Below are 14,730 nucleotides of genomic sequence, written 5' to 3' on the forward strand. Positions count from 1 at the left end.
TGCTAATTGCTTGCATATTATCTTTAAATTTTGATGAAAATAGTCTTATTCTAATGTTTAGAAATTAATTCCTTTCTTTTTTAAGACTTAATTTTTTTTTCTTTTTTTTTGAAAGCAAATAATTTTTTTTAAAAAACAAAGCATTTTATTTTTGGATTAAGATGAAAACATTTTAAGTATCAAGACATCACTTTCACTCTCTTATATTTAGGTAGAGTTTCAAAAGCATCTCTAATATAAGGTTTTCAAATTGTCCTACAAAATCGAGATAACAACTCGTATAAATGATAACCATCAAAAGTTTTCATATATTTAGGCTAAATCTCAAAGGTTATTTGTACTTGAAATGTCATCTTATTTAAAAACATTTCTCTTTGCAAACTTATTTTTTAAAATATATGTATGGTATGTATGAATATAATAATAATATGGATGCATGACAATTGAGTATAAGTGACAAAGTATGAATGCACGGTAACTTAAAAATGCAAATGCAAATGCAAATGCATAAATGGGACCAAGGGTTGATTTTAGGGTTTGAGGGTTGATTTAGGTTTTTAGGGTCTAGGGTAAGTTTAGGGTCTTGGTTAAGGTTAGGGTTTGGTTTAGGGTTTAGGTTAGTTTAATGTTTAAGGTTTGGGTTAGTTTAGGGTTTGAGATTTAGGGTTTTAGTTCAAGGTTTAGGGTTTGTTTTAGGGTTTGGTTTATGGTTTGGTTATGGTTTGGAGGGTGGTTTTGGAATTTAATGGAAAATGTATGTGACAAAAATAAATAATGAAAATATCATTAATAAAAGTGTAAACATTGATGTATGAAAATGTATGACTATGAGACAAACTTATTACAAATCTCGGCATTCTTGAAACTATATTATAAACAAAATGTATGTGCAAAAATATGATGAAATAGATCGAACATTAATTTTTAAAATTTAAAGACATATTTGACCATTTTTTTTCTTTTGAAATTCATGCAAATAATCATAAAACAACCAATAAGTCTAATAAACTAGCATTTTACTTATGGAAAATTTGATCAAACACATTGAAAACTTGAAAATGTAAGAACATAAGCCAACACATATAGCATAAATAACATTTAACCACCAATCATGCTAGGGGTTCGGCCAAGCATGGGAATGGCTTGGCCAAACCTTCTCATGATAGCCCCACAATTTCACAACATCTTTTATAGCCATGTGATGCATCAAGAACTTGTAAAATCATCATATAAAGACATTATTATTATGAGAAAAATTTTATCAAACATGTAACTAACTAACAAATGAGGAAACCATAAAAACAAACATATATATCCAAACACTAAACATACACCACTAAATTAAACAAAATTCATGCAAACAACAAGTAAACCAACAATTAAATCATTTATAAGCAAAATTAGAAGCAAGGAAAACCTTAAAAATGGACCAAATGAGGTTCAACCATGGGAGAAGCAAAGTTGGTTGAACCTCCAAAGGCCAACAATAGTGGATTTGTTTTGTTGTTGTTTGATTCTTTTAATTTCAATACAAACTATTGTTTAGTTGGATGACAATTTGATTCAAGCTTAGATTAAAAGAGATGAAAACTATAAATTTCTTAAGAAAAAAATAGAAAAATTAAAGACTATATGATATGAAAAAGTATGATAAAATGTTATGGAATGCAATGAAAATGCAAACAAGTAATAGAAATTATACTTTCTCCAAGCTTCTTTAAATTTTCCTCTATTTTTTCTTTTGTTTTTACCACTATTTTCACACCAATCCTAGCTGCCTCATCTTCTCCCAGCCCTTTAATGAAGAATAAATATCTCATACCAAGCCATGCAAGCCCTTGGATTAAATCTTCATATTTTCTCCTTTGTTTTGTTTTGCAACGAGCCACCTTTCACCATTAGATCTAACCCCTCAAGATCATCCCACAATTCAAAATGTTCATGACCAAAGGTTGGATTTTTAATACTGCTAAAACCATGTGAAAAGACCAATCTACCTCCACTAGAAAGTTTTTGGTTTTTAGGCCATTTCCTTATAAAACAATGTTCCCTATTTCATTTTTGTGATTTTAAAGCACCAAAAATCTTGAAATATTATGAAATCATAATTAGAAAGTTTTCGTGAAAATCTCGCAATAAGAATGTCAAATTACAAAATTATCCCTAAGAGGTTATTTGGTAATTTCATAGCTCACTTTAATGCACCAAAAATAATCAAATAATTTAAAAACATGATTTGGAACATTTCATGAAAAACTGACCTTGAAAGATCAAATTACAAAAATATTCCTAAAGGTCTTTTAGTAATTTCACACATTTAGAGATGCGACTAAAGTTTGCAATGCATAAAAAATCATGAAATAATATAAAACCATGATCTGAAGTGTTTCACAAAAAATTAACCTTGAAAAGGTCAAATTATGAAAATACCCTTAAAGGTATTTTGGTAATTTGACACATCCTAAAGTGCAATCAGGGTTTTTTATGCACAAAAAATCATGAAATAATATTTTAATATGATTTGAAAGTTTTCATAAAAATTTAACTTAAAAGAAGGTCAAATTACAATAATACCTTTGAATGGTATTTTAGTAATTTTATCCTTCTCAAAGTGTAATCAAGTTTTTCAATGCTTTAAAATCATAAATCTCAATTCCAAGCCATATTGAATCTAATTAGTTGTGAATTTTAAAAATTAACCAATATTTCATCCATTTTGATCAATTTTAAATATGTTTGACTTTATTTGACCAATTTTGATTTTGGCGTGTTTGGATCAAATTGATCCAAATTTTAATTTTAAAAACTTATCAAAATTCAAGAAATGTTAGATTTGAGCGGGTTAGATTTAAAAAACTTCACAAATGATCAGATTCTACTCGGACAAAATTAAGTGTCTATAAAAATTAATATTTTTGTGATCATTTTAAAATGATCCTTATAATTAAGTGACTATTTGTGTAATTTACCTTTTATAAATATAATGTTTGATGAATTGTCTGAATAAATTTTTTGGACACTATGCTTCTAACATTTCTCATGTTTCAACTAATGGATTGCTATATATGGTGTTTACCGCTACATTTCATACTAATTTTTCCATTCTCTCACTTAATTGCTTATTTTTCCTTGCTTTGTTTGTGATGTTTAGCTTTCAATTGTGACTTTTACTTCATTTGGAGTAAAATAATTAAATTTAGAGTAAAATATCACTTCACTTCCCAAGTTTGATTTTGTTTTTAGTCGCTCTTTGATTTTGATGAAGTTCAAGAAAAAGAGTTTTTATTTGGATTTATTTTACTTTCATCTTGTTTCTTTCTTTGTTTTTTAACCTTTTTTGTATGTTATGTCAGGTTTGCTTCTTTTTATTTTTGGTTCACTTGCGGTGGCGACCGTCAGTCTAGGTTTTTTTTTTTCTGTTTTCGTGGTCCTTGCTTTTGATTTTCTTTTGTTGATTCCTTATTATGATTAATGATTTTTTGTTTTAATTTATTTTGTTACAATTTTATTAAGCTACTATGTTGTCTATTCAGTTTCTTATGGTTTGAGTTTTTTTAATATCTTCTCTTTTAGATAGTGAGTTGATATTTTGGCCTTTGATTTTGTTTTGAGTATGATGTGGTTATGTCGATCATTTTAGGGTTTAGATGGTTAAATATTATAAGAATTAATAGTTTCAGGTGTCAGTGAATCAAGTTCACTCTTCTACTTTATTATAAAACAATTATATATACAAATTATCTCTTGATTATACTCTCAAAATGTAGCACCGGCACTTATCTAGTGTTAACAAATTATTGCCATGAAAAAAGCCAAAATTAATTATCAAAAAGATGAATGGACCCACTCACAAGTTTCAATTTTCAACCCAACAAAAAAAAAAAAAAAAGCCCTAACAAAACCTAAATACTCATAAGCCAATTCAGTTAACGCACTTTGCATATTGGCAGTTGGAACCATGTTCGCAAGAAATATTCATCGTTTGAAGTATTGATGGGGAAAAAAAAAAAAAAAAACCAAACAAGCCAACCATAAAAAATTTCGAACTCCCACATAAAATTGGTTTTTCTTTAGATTTTTTCAGATAAGTTTATATTTTATTTATCCAAACAAACAAAACTCTGTTGCAAAATAACTATCTGTTTGTATAATTAACTATCAGCCTATTCTAGCATAACAACATTAAGGTTCCAAGCATCAATTAAATCTTTATTGACTGTATTTACAGTAATATGGCTCAGCCCTTGTAACCACATTCGAACAGCATCTTTAATTCGATTCTGAAACTGTGTTGTCTCCTCTTTTTGCTTGAATATTTTGGAGTTCCTTTCCCTCTATATGCGGTATATACAGGTATTCCATGCTAGTCTCAATATGATAGATATCAATGCTTTCCCTTTCAATCTATTTGTTACCCAATTTATTCTGAAACCCAGTTATCCATTTCTCTGCTAATTCTGCACAATTGAAGCAACCTCTGCCAAACTTTCTTCAAGTATGCGCAGCCAAAGAACATATGATATCTTGTTTCTGCTTCAGCCTTGCACAACTAGCACTTATCATTTGTGTCCATTCCCAAGTTCTCAGCCTATCTTTAGTTGGTAGTCTATTCAGTATAGCCATCTAGGAGATTAATGAATTCTTAAGCTTCGTTAATCTTTAGATTTAAGCTTAGGCTTCGTTTAACATTGCTATTAAAAGTAATTTTGGATTCAAAAATTACTTTGGATAGAAATGCAATCCTAAACGATCAAATTTTTTTTTATTTTTTAATTTAAAAGCTTGATTTTTTAGCGCGAACAAAAAACTTCTCAAGAAATTCTTTTGCCATGAAAAAAATGTGTAGGATAAAAAAATCACTTTATTATCTTATATTTTTAATATTTTATTTTTTATATACTTTTTAAATATTTTAATTAGTAACAACATTTTCCATAATAATATCAAACTCTTAAAATTTTTTACAAAACATTTTAAATGCACATTTTTTAATATAAATTTTTTACAACCCCAACAACAATAGTAAAGTAATACTAAACTAGCCCCGACTTGCCTTTAACATGTTCCATCAACAATTTTTTAAATACAAAATTCCAATCAAAATATGAACACCTAAAATCCCACCTGAAATTTACCTGCAAGCTTTCACGTCCTAAATAATAATAATAATAATTAAAAAAAAAAAACTAGAAATTAGTAGAATTTGCACCAAAAATGTCCCTGCCAACTCGGTGCCGAGTCCGACAGAGTCCACCAGAGTCCAAAGCTCCTTCAAAATCAATCTCCTCATCTGCCCTCTCTCTTTCTCTCATTATCTGCACAATCCTCTTCGCTTTCTCTTTGGCCCTTTCGCTCCCTCTCTCTTCCACTTCCCTTAAAACCTCCACGGCTCTCGCTTCTTTTGCAAGTCCTTTGAACCTCAAGCTACCATGACTCAGCGCAAACAACGCGGCAACACAGTTCTCCCGAGTCGCCTCTGGTACCAACTCGCTTTCCCTCAACATTCCCACCAATATCGCCACCGCATTGGCGTCAAGCATCGCTGATTTACCTTCCGAGCATGCAGCTAAATTACACAATACTAACAACACCCGACTCGCCGAATCCCCCGATTTTACCATCGATAACAAAGTCGATACGGCGCCGAGGTTCACTAATTTAACTCGGTTTGACTGAATCAAAGAAAGATGGTAAAGAGCGAGTGCGGAATCGTGCTGAGTACGTTCGGAGTCCGATCTCAGCGCATGAAGCAACGGTTGCAACGCGCCTAAAACCCCAATCGCCATCTTATTTTCGTCTTCTAAAGCCAAACTGAAGAGCGCACCAGCAGCATGCTCCTGCGCCTCACTAAATCTCTCCTTCAATGCATCGATCAAAAGAGGAACAAATCCAGAGCGTACAATCACGACCTTGTTCGATTTCTCCAATGAAAGATTAACAAGAGAAGCGATTGCGTTGGTTTGAACAACGCTGTATCTGGAAATGATCAAAGATCGAAGGGTTGAGAGTAGCCGAGGAGAACAAAGAGAAACCCTAGATTCTTCTTTAGTCCTCGTGATTTTTCTTAACGAAATCAAACCTGTTTCTTGTTCCAAAATATTGGAACTTTCAAGCTTTAAGAAAAGCTCTTGTTCCTCCGGCGAAGAGGAAGATTGGCAATTAGGGTTTAGGGTTTCAGATTCGATGATTTCAATGGAAGAAGATGAAGAACCGGAAGTTGAGAAACACGCGGGAAGGGTGGCGAGTGGTAACGGCATGCGGGGACTGGCGGTTATGATATCGCATTCAACGGAAGACGACGAGGTTGAGCAGAATAAGTTGTTGATATGTGGACCTATTTCGGTGGCCGCGTGGGAGAATAAAATGGGCGGGTTTTCAGCAACGGCGTTCAGAAGTTCCCGCTCCGAGACCCGAATATCCGTACCCGACGAAAGTCTGGATGGACTTTGCTGTTGAATCTTGGAACGGACGATTTCCTCGACGGAGGTGTAATCCAGTGGGGCGGGGTCTTGGGCGTGGTGGTCGCGGCACCAGGTGTGGATGGTGGTTTTAACGGCGAGGTTCGGGATGAGATTGGAGAAATCGGGGGTTGAACCATCGGGAAAAGTTGGGGTGAAGCCGAGGTCGCGGCAGACTTGGATGGAGATTCTGTCGAAGGATTGACCCGAAGGGATTACAACCGGGTCGAACATTAAAGACCCAGAAATTGGGCAGAGGAATTCGGGTGGGGGTTGGGTCATATTATGCTTAGGAGATGAACTCAAACGATGATAAAATGAAAATATCCATCTGTGCTTTCCATTTCCTCCCATAATTAAAAGAAGAAAGCTAAATTTTGTGTTATTTCTGTGAGGATGGTTTGTTAGGGAAGGAAAGAGTGTGCGAGCTGGGGAAGCTGAAGCTGAGGCAGAGAAAGCTGGGAAGGCTGCACCACTTTCTCTTGGAAAGATTAGGCTGGCTGGGTTCTTGTTTTTGTTTTGGCTCTGCTCTGGTAGATTTGCTTTCGGAGTTTGGGCTTTGGACTTTGGAGGTAGGGTAATTTATTAGTTCTACTTAGTATGCATTTTTTTCGAAGTTCTGGGTCAACGGTACTGCAAAGTCATTAATATGAAACGATATTGACATCAATTAATTACAATATTTCTTTGTTTCAATAAATGATAATCAATGTTCAATTGATTTACAAATTGTTAATGTTTTATTTTCATTGATAAAAAATATACCAACACTATATTTTTTCGTCTTAACATTAAAAAAAGGGTTAGAAAAACAATGCATTGATCAAGATCAGGATTGTATTTGTGGGACCACTTTCCAATTTTAAAGTAGTAATTTATATATATATATATATATATGAATGTTCCATAAGATTTCTTGAAATACTAACATTATAAAGGACAACTATCGTAGATCGTTAACTTTTAGTTGTTAGTTTTGTCAGTAATATCAAAATATTATTGGGGGGATGAAATCCCAATATTTTTTAGTGGGAGCTGTTCCACCCTTATTGTACCTTTATTACTATTACTATATCTATTACTAAGCTTGATTCTTTTCAATTTCGTGGATGTTACTCCTAAGTTTCAGGGCATGAAAGAAAATTGCGTGCTAACTAGTAAGTGCTAACTACCTCTTTGATCAAGAATAATTCTCCTTTTTCTTTTTCTTTTTCCCCTTTTTTCAGTTTATGACTAATTAGATTTTTTATGATATAATGCTAGTTGGGGTAATAAGCAATGGACCCATTACATCAACTAAATAATTCTTGTCCTCCTAACTGGAATGATAGCCGCTTATTTCTGTCCCTTTGATAAGATTATTTTATTTATAATTTATTTATTATAATTTTACAATAATTCAATTATAATAAAAATTATGTAAAGATATATTATTTATAATTGTTACATTATAATTTATAATTTATAATTATGTAAAATTTATTAAAATTTTATATAAAATTTTAATAAATTTTACATAATTATAAATTATAAATTATAATGTAACAATTATAGGTATCTCTTTTCATATTCAAGTTTCGTTGTTAAATAATATACTTTGTACTTGTTGGTTGATGAGAATAGGGTTCAGGGTTCTTTACTCAAAATAGTAGCATACGTGCTAATATATGCATTGAATAAGAAAAAGTTGATGCAATTTTTTATACTAATATTAGTTAATACTGATATAGTAAATTAACACAATTGTCAGCGCGCCAAGTCATATATACCTGAGCCTGAAATTGATGGAATGACCTTTTCAATCTCACCGTATCACGAAACTTGACATGATTCCCACTCATATACTTTACTACTATATTTGATGCTTATAAATACTAATAACAAGCCAATGCAATGCAATCTTACGTTTGTATCCTCTGATTAACCGGAAATAATCTAACTTTAATTTTGTATGGACATTCTTTTTGCAGTGATATTTTATTACGAATTTCTTTTAAAAAATGAAAAAAAAAAACTTCTATCTTTTTCATTTTCTTTAATTAGTTTTGATATGGTCAAATTCCTCTATTAATTTTTCGTGCTGACTAGAAATGGCATAATTTTAATCTCTATATATTGATTTGTCAAAATTGAGCTCTTGATATTTTATAAATGATTAAATATAGTTCAATCACAAATGAAATTAAGATTATGCTATTAAATTTGTTAACACATCATTTGATTGTGATGATTTTTTAATTATAAGGATCAATAATACAACTTCACCTTTTGGTTTGATCAAAATTTTTTCCTAATAATTGAATTAAGCAACCTTTAATTTTGAACAATCTATTCATCCAAAAAAAATTTACATAATTTCACTGTAAGTTATTTTTACAAAAAGAAAAACAAAATTTAAAGACAAAAAAAATTAAAAGCATTGAAATTTAATTAATTTAAATCATAAAATTATTAAATCTCACTTCTTAAAAATAATTATATTAACTAATCGTGTTAATTCCTAAATTCCGTAAAACTTTTTAATAAACAATGAACCAAGCTGCATCTCGAAGTCTAAAGTCAGTACATAAATAAATTAATTAATATATGAGGATATTGTAGTAATTAAAACATCTTATGCGTGGTTTGAAATAGTCTGAGTTAGATCTTGCTTTCAAACTTTTCAAGGGTTTTTTTTTATTATTTGATACTAGAATTAGTTTTTCACTTGGGATGGACTAATTATTTTAATATAAAAAAAATAAAAAATAAAATAAATATTATATTAAATAAATATTAAAATTAAAAATATAAACAATTTTTCATAAATTACTCTTATTTTTTCCTATTTTTTCATGTTATGTTATTAGTATTGTATTTTTTAATTATTTGTTCAAAATATATGAGTTTTATTTCTTTAGATTATAAATTTTTTTATAGAATATTTAAAACAAAAGAAACAAAAAAAAGTAACTTAATTTTATTTTTTATTTTTATATCTTTTATATTTATTTTTATCATTATTGTTATATTTTTATTATTTTATTTTATTGTAGATAATAAATGAAACTCAAAACTTATAAAAAAAAAATGCAATTATAATCTAACATAATGCAAACATCACATACCCTTTTTAAATCCGACTAAAGCTCAATTCTCCATGTCTTAATCCATTTAAAATCCAACAAACTAGAACCTGTCAAACCTAATAATTTATTAAACTTTTTTTTATCAATCAATAACTATTAGACAAATTAAAAATTTGAGTTCCCTTAAGGCAACTTTTATTGTATATTATTGATCAATTTACATGTGAAGAAAGTATGATTACTCTCACAATGTTCATAAAAAAATAGTATCAAGTAATTTTTAGGTAAATCATCTTTTAATTTTAATTAAATTTCATTATTTAATACATTACAAAATTTTTAGATTTTCTCCAATCATTTATAAAATTATGAGAAAATTCTCTCAGCTTAAGAGTATTTAAACCATTCATTTTCTTGGAGATGATCTAGTATTAGATTAATTTAAAATTTTATAGAAAAATTTTATTTTTATTTTACCAATTTTTGTTTTTACTAACTATTTCATTAAAAATAAAAAATATATATTTTTATAATACTTCCAAAATCTTTCAAACACTCTTGGTAAGATTCTAAGAAAAATCCTCATTTAGAAATTTCAAGCACCACTTGCAATTTTATTTTAATTTCATCATTGGAAAATTATTCATTTATTTCCATTTTTTTAAATTTACATGATACAAATAAATAAATATAATTATAAAAAATTTACAAATTTATTTGTCTAACACATATTGTTGATTTTTTTTAAGTTGTTAAATGATTAAAACATATTCTTAATATAAAATTTTAAATATGTAAGTAGATAAAAAAAAATCAATAAGCAAATCAATCGATAAAAAAATAAAACAAAAATAAAAATACCAAAATAAAAAAAATTGATTGTCATGCATCAAAAACAAATAAAAAATACAAAAGATTCTTTCTCCAAATCACCCCAACCAAAAATTTTCATCCTTTAATTAACCTTTTAATTATTTTTTATGTCTTACCTTAAATGTTTTTGAATTTGAAGGATCTCACATTTGAGATAACTTTAATATATATATATATATATAATTTTAGCACTGGAAAATTATTAATTTATTTCCTATTTTTTAAAATTTACATGACACAAATAAATAAATAGAATTATAAAAATTACAAATCTATTTGTCTAACACATATTTTTAGTTTTTCTATGTTGTCAAATGATTAAAACATATTCTTAATATAAAATTTTAATTATCTATGAAAATAAAAAATAAACAAATCAATAAGCAAATCAATAAATAAAAAATAAAACTAAAAAACAAAATAAAAATAAAATACCTAAATAAAAGAACTGATTTTCATATGTCCAAAACAAAGAAAAAAATACAAAAAAAAATTTCTTCAAATCACCCAACCAAAATTTTTCATGCCTTAATTAATTTTTTAATTATTTTTTATGTCTTACATTACGTGTCCTTGAAATTAAGGAATTTCACATTTGAGATAACTTTAATATATTGTTTTAGATTCTATCATCTAATGGTTTTTGAATCAATTGATAGCTATACTTTCAATTTTTTATTTAGAGATAAAATTTGTGAGTCATCATCTGGTGACAAATGTAAACTCTACTTAATATGTTTTAATAATTAAGATTATATAGCTTTTAGAATAAAATGTAATATAATAAATTTTATATAAAATAATCATATTAAAATCTTTATCTCATTTTAAGTCACTATTTCTTTTTGTTTATCAAGTGTAATATTGTTTTTTATCCCCTTTTTTTTTTCAAACAAACAAATAATAATAAAAACAATATTAAAAAAAAAATAGTCAAGCTTGTAGTACTATATTTTAAATGGGGTAACAACATTTTAAAGTATAAAGTTGAGAAATATTCATGCTTCTTATATTTTAGTGGCTATGTCTGCAACATTTTTGCAGCCACATCATCAATATTCACATATAACTTAGATAAACAGTTACATCCTCAATTAACCATGTCATCAAAAACACCACTAGCAGTGGTAAATGAACTAATCATTCTGTAATTTTTTTTCGCAAAGACATTTGTTAAAACCAACCCCCACTCTCTTTTTTCCAAAAAAAAAAGCAAATGAAAAAAGCAATAGCAACGAAAGAAAAATGAATTTGTTAAAACTAAAAAATATAAGACCCTAATGCAGGCGACAATACTTCCTTGTTGGCAGTTGACTCAATAAATCAATGAGAAATTCCATATCCCTCTCACAGTACGAAACAGGACCATCATCAACTTGCTTGAAACTACTAATAGCATCAAGTTCACCTTCTTCATTGATTGTAATCAAGCACTTGAGTAACAATGAAAAAATGGCAATTTAACTGATGTAAAATGATTGAGGGGCTCCCCTACCCACCTAAGAAAATAAGGACCAAAGCAACTGGTTTTTCAACATAGTTCTTCAAGAAACTCTGCTGTTAGATTTCTCAAGAAACCACTTCCAATGAAGACAAAGAGTCAAGTTGCACTTTTTACTCTTTAGCATCATTAGATTTTTTCATTATCATTCTTTTTCATTTCTTGATCAAATCTGGATTAAGACAAGTTCCTTCTACAGATAAGAAAAGAAAATAAAAGTACCCATTAGGAAAAGGGAAGTCTAAAAAATAGAAATTTACCTCATTTAACGAAAAATAAACGAATTTTCAAAACTAAAAGAGACGTAGAAGGGCAGAAAAAAATTGTTTCTTCATATCTAAGATTTTTCTTATGTTTTCAACCAAGGCCAATATCAAAGATGAGAAAATGGGAGAATTTACAGTTAAAGATTTTAAAAGAGAAGAGTTTGACGGTGGATGAGAGTAGAAAATCGTGCCCTTTAGAAAGTTAGAGGTTAGGGCTTGAGTGTGGTCCTTGTTCGTGTGATTAATGCTCCGTTTGTTTCGTGAAAAATAATTTTCAAAGAATAATTTTTATATTTTTAGATGTTTATTTAATAAAAAATTAATTGATTAACAAAAAATAACTTATTAATCAATGAAAAATAAAGTTATTTTTTAAAATTATTTAACAGATTTAAAAAGGAAAATACATTTTTCAAAAAAAAAAAAAGTTATATATGAGTAAAACTATTTATCAAAACTTTTGAGTATAATTTTACTAATTAATAATATTATATTAATAAATAATATATTAATAAATATTATTATAAATAAATATTACACTAATATATTAATATTAATAAATAATATATTAATATATTAATAAATAATATACTTTTAATATAATATATTAATAAATGTTATTAATAAATAATATATTAATATATTAATAAATAACATAAAGAATAATAAATAGTTTTATTTTAGGTATTTTTATATTAACATAATATTTTAATATCAAATATTATTATTAAAATATAATTATTTTTTAATATTAATAATTTTAATAATAAATAATTTCAATATGTTTTAATAATAAATAATTTTTATAATTTAATAGTTATATTGATATTACTTGAAAAAAAATAGATTTTTCAGAAAACAACCAAACAATAAAAAATATTTTTTATTAATTTATCCAAATAACAAAAAATCTCTTTCAATTAAAAAAATGTAAATATTTTCAAAAATCATTTTTTAGAAGTCATTTTTTTGTGAAATAAATAAGGCCTAAAAGGTAGTTTGACTGCCATCCATCGATCCATATTTTTTAAACTTTTGGTAGATAAAGGGATAACAGTTTAAGGATTCTAAGATTTTTTGGATTAAAGATTTGAGTTTTTGACATAGATTTGGGGGTTTTGCTTTGATGGGAATATTCATATTTCTTTTCGAAATTTTGAAAAAAATTTAAGAAAATATCAAGATGGAGTAGCTAAAAAGTGAAAGAAAAAAAAAACGATGAACAAATTTCAAAGAAATTTGGAGCAAATGTTGAAAAAACTTGAAGAACTAGTTGAACAAACTTGAAGAGCTAGTTGAAAAAATATTTTTAAGTTGAATTTTCTTTTCAATTAAAATTATAAAATTCTAATTTACTTTTTTATGAAAAGAAAATTAGAGTATTTTCCATGTAGGATTACATTTTAGCATTGGTGGTGGCATGTTTGTCATAACAGTTTTTTTTGGACTGTTAAACGAATTTGCAGACGAAAAGAGGAGTCACTAATAATCTTTTTTGATAAAGTGTAATTGACTACTTATTAAAATTTATTTTTTTAATAAAATCTTGTGATTAAAATTTATTAAAGGGATAGTTTTTGAATCTGCAAAAAATAATTTGAGTTTAAGAGTCGATTATGTGCAGGTAAAGATTAACACTCCCATAATGCCCATAAAAGAAGTACAAGTTAATTATATATTATCTTTCAATTTTGACAAAAGATCTTAATTTTTGGTATTTTAAAATTAATTTCCTTAACTTCTTTATTGTAAAAAAGCATATTTTTAATTTTAGTTGTTTGCTTGAGAAAAAAATAAGAACCGTGCATATTGAAAAATCTCTAAAAATATTTCAATACTCTAGCAATATTAAGATGAATTTTCTCACTTAAAAAATTTTTAAGAATCACTACTCGAAATTCTAAAAAATTCTATCATCGATAGTTTATATTTATCTTCAATATTTATATTTAATAAGCATATTATAAAATATGATATTTATAATTTCAAATCAAATAATATTTTTAAAAAATTAATTTCTTATACTTAAATAAGAAATTGTTGTAAAAAATTATTCTAAATGTTAAAATACATTGGGGGCATTTTAAATAAATTTTCTTAAGTAAAAATTTTTAAAAAATCACTATTCGGATTTTTTTAAGATCTCATCATCGAAAATTTTGTTTACTATTTTTTTAATATTATGCACATGGATTAATTTATGATACTATTATATTATATAAAAATTCATTTTTAGAAGTAAAAAATAAATAAGAACTTTTCGTATTAAGAATCATTTTAAACATTCTAATTCTTTGACAATATTTTTAGAAAAATTCTCTCACCTAAGAAATTTTTGAAAATCATTACTCAAACTTCCTAAAATCCAATCATCAGAAGCTTCTAGTACTTTGAAGATTATGCAATGCCAATGATAAGGTGCAATATGCATACAAAAGTTTTTTTTATTTAATATTTATATCTTTTTTTTAGAATTTATTTTATTATATTTTTATTACATATATTTTTAAAAGACATATCACTTGTTTTCCTTATATTATATTTCTCATTTCTCATTTTAATTT

General features: G+C 27.2%; 1 pseudogene; it reads right to left on the reverse strand.

Annotated features, from left to right (window-relative positions):
* Positions 1-5,049: 5,049 nt before the first annotated feature.
* Positions 5,050-7,243, reverse strand: LOC111317232 (U-box domain-containing protein 38 pseudogene; annotated as a pseudogene).
* Between the last annotated feature and the right edge of the window lie 7,487 nt (positions 7,244-14,730).

This window comes from Durio zibethinus, chromosome 9 (assembly GCF_047325235.1).
Source record: "Durio zibethinus cultivar Kanyao isolate XHJ-2024 chromosome 9, ASM4732523v1, whole genome shotgun sequence".
NCBI classification, from domain to species: Eukaryota; Viridiplantae; Streptophyta; class Magnoliopsida; order Malvales; family Malvaceae; genus Durio; species Durio zibethinus.